The following is a 3,321-nucleotide window of genomic DNA, read 5'->3' on the forward strand; positions in this document are numbered from 1 at the left end:
AGCAGGGCAATGACTCCAGACATACATGAAAAGCCACACAGAAGTGGAAAAAAAACCCGACATCCATGTCCTGCAATGGCCATCTCCAGACTTAAATCCTATAAAAAACCTGTGTTCTGAACTGAAGAGGGGGTATCCCAAGGATATCAATCATTCTGAAAGATTCTGCATGTAAGAATGGTCAAAAATCCCTTCCAATGTGTTCTCTAACCAGAATCGTAAATTATAGGAAAATATTCCATTGAATCATTAATAAAGCATACTGCTTTCCACATGTTGGAAAATAAAGCTTATGTCAATAACTGTATTATTCTTTTAGTTTACAGCATTTTTTCGTGCCAATAATTCTGGAGCCCACTGTATATGGATGATTTGAGCTTTGGGCTGGAACATCAGGTATCCCAGCCCATGAGTAGGAAGGTTTGGGAGCCTCGCCAGGAAGGAGCAACCAGCTTCAACATGCCCGTGAGGATGATGCAGCACACTCCCAAATGAGAATGAGGTGCTTAAACACTGTGACTGTGATTGATACAGGTAAATTGCCAGAGGAGAATGCATATATCACACTATTGACAACTATGAGACACTTCTGGTGTTTTTAGTGCTCAGGACTGCAAGGTTGATGAAATCTCAGTTTTCACAGTCCAAGAGTGGTCCAAATCTGGTTTTAAGGGAGGTGGAGGGCACAGGAAAGGTTTATTTCTTTATTGAAGTACCTGTTAAACAACTTTGAAAAGATTCCAATGAATATGCCAATGCAAACTGAGTAATCAAATACAGGTTAAGTCAGTGGGGAATTCCATACAAAGCCCAGCTGCCAGCATGCTCCCATTTAATTACAGCAGAAACATTATAATGGGGTTGTGTTTGACTGACAGCTTGGGTCTTGGAAAGCTGTGCTATCTCTCCATTGAGTATACTGCTGCTGTGAAGCACCGTCATTTCTCAGTCAGCTTTGTTAGGCTTGGTCAGTCCTCCAGTGACTTCAGTTATATTCCATTCAATAATTAAAAGTGTGGCTCTCCGGGACCCCGATGTTATTCTGTTATGCTGGGACCCTAATCGCAGGGGACAATGAATTAAAAAAAAAAACCCTAACACCTGAGCAAGCAGCTGGCCCAGTTGTGGATAACGGCAGGAACGTGAGGAAAATTTGGGAATGCGGTTTAGCGTTGGCGGGTGGGGATTCACCAGGCGGAGATCGCCTCTGCTACCTTCTGTCTAATCTTGTGATCCGCTCCTCTTGGCCAGGAGTCAGAGGCTTAATCTGCGGTCTGTAGGAGCACGCACACTTCCTGTGTGAGCCCTGAAGGTAGGAGATGCCTTGGCCATACCGCCACCTCACATCCCCTTCCTGCACACGGGCCCTGGAGCAGACCGGGAGAGGGCTACCCCAGGGGCCCGCCTACCCCGCACCGAGGCTGGTCCGAAAACTGTCAATACACACAGGAAGAGAGAGAAGGGAAGGTATTTTACTGAGTCTTTGTACCCCCCCCCCCCCCCCCCCCCCGTCTCTATGACCAGGGGAATGGGCTAGGTCGGATAACAAGTTGGACACACATACTGTAACGTCCTGTTTTTCAAACTTGTAAAACTGAAGAACCAAACTTTTCTCTTTTTCACCAATCTAATGCCTTTCGGAAATGAGTGTAAACACCAAGTAAATACGCTAATCTGAAACTAAACATTCCGACCGTCTTAATCCCCTGGCTGTTATTTTTAGCTCATTTCTGTGTTTTTCTTCCATTTCAAGAAGCTGTTGATAGAAGGGAGCCGAGAAGCGTGGTGCAGAATGATTTGAGTCCTGTTATAGCAATGCCAGCGGTCCCATCATTCATCCACATCCATTCATCTACTGACGTACAGCACGGTTCAACATTCCAGTTGGAATAAGTGACAAAATTATTATTTAAATTACTAAGCGAGGCATTATCACATTTATTATCCTATATCCTATATATCCAATCAATCAGAACAACAATGCTGTTGTATATTTAGCAATCAAATTTCACAGCTGTGTTTTGCTTATTAAGCCTATCTCAGTCTGTCTGTCTCACTCTCACACACACAGACACACACATACACAAGTAGACCCTTGCCTGATAGAGCCATTAATTAATGTTGTGATAAGAAACATATGACTAATACATTATAAAATATACTTGATAAATTAAGAGGCATGCTTTGTTATTATTCCAGGGCACAAGCTGGCAGATGAAAGCATTCTTCTTCCTGTTCAGCCTAGTGGCCCAAACTCTGAGAGATTTGCAGGCGGCAAGGCAGCTGTTGTAAGACTGGCGCCTGGCCTGTCCCCACACACCCCGACAGCAAGGCCGAGTGCCTCCCTTAATGAAGAGAGCCCTCTCACATGAGCGGCACAGTAATCATTATTTCCCTTTTTATTCAGGGTGCCACGTGCAAGCTCCCCAGCTTTCTAAATGGATTTGCTGCATGACTACTTCCTGAAGCAGTCTGTGCTGTTCCAGCAAATACTGCCCCCTGTGGGTGAAGGGTGGTGGCTCAGCTTGTGGTAGTGGAGCACAAGTGTGAGAAGGGCGCTGTTTAAAAAAGCATTACTTTATTTACGAACTGAAGACAAAAAAAAGATAGATTAAAGATAGAAATGATTAATTTTTCAGCTTGCCTTTTTTACTCAGTCTAGAGTGTGACTTCACTGTTCACCTCATTTAGGAGGGCTGCAGTGTTTTCAACATTTTTCCGTCTGCTGTATGTTTTGTGGGAGGCATCTGAGACAGGCAGGGTGTTTGTACACACGCTTCTCCACTTCTGTCTCCCACACCCCGCCCCACACCCCCCTTTGCAGAATCTTGGCTCAGCTGAAACCCAAATGCCAGGCTGTGCCTGGCCAGCCAGCTGGGCTCAAGCATCCCCCTGCTCCCAGTGGCACATGTGTACCAGGAGAAAAACAGGAACCAGATCTGATCCCTTTTAATTAAGTCCCTATTAATGTCAAGGACTGTGTTGACTGGTACTTTCAGAGTCTCATTAAATCTAAGCAGCACCCTTTATTCTTGGACAAATTGAGGGGTGAAATTTCAGTTCCAGCCAGTGCCTCAGTTAGAATGCTTCCCAATCACTGGGGGAGGATTTACGAGGCCTGCTTTACTCAACAACGAAAGTCAATATGTTTAAATTAGTTCGCTTTACATTTCTGTCCCTAAATTAACATGCTTTTAGTGTATAGGTAACCTTATTAAATGTAACTTCATTAGTTCCTGATTTTCCCACTCTTTGGACGAAGTGACAAATTTATAAGTGAAATGGCTGAGCCATTATCCTATTTATTTTATTAGTATCAAA

At 44.1% G+C, this 3,321-nt stretch overlaps 1 long non-coding RNA gene across 1 annotated transcript; it reads left to right on the forward strand.

Moving 5' to 3' along the window:
• Nucleotides 1-372: 372 nt before the first annotated feature.
• LOC133140881 (uncharacterized) lies at nt 373-2,929 on the forward strand. Its single transcript, XR_009710036.1, has 3 exons — nt 373-534; nt 1,252-1,467; nt 2,825-2,929. It is a non-coding gene; the product is annotated as an uncharacterized LOC133140881 (long non-coding RNA).
• The last annotated feature ends 392 nt before the right edge of the window (nt 2,930-3,321 follow it).

This window comes from Conger conger, chromosome 11 (assembly GCF_963514075.1).
Source record: "Conger conger chromosome 11, fConCon1.1, whole genome shotgun sequence".
Taxonomy (NCBI): Eukaryota; Metazoa; Chordata; class Actinopteri; order Anguilliformes; family Congridae; genus Conger; species Conger conger.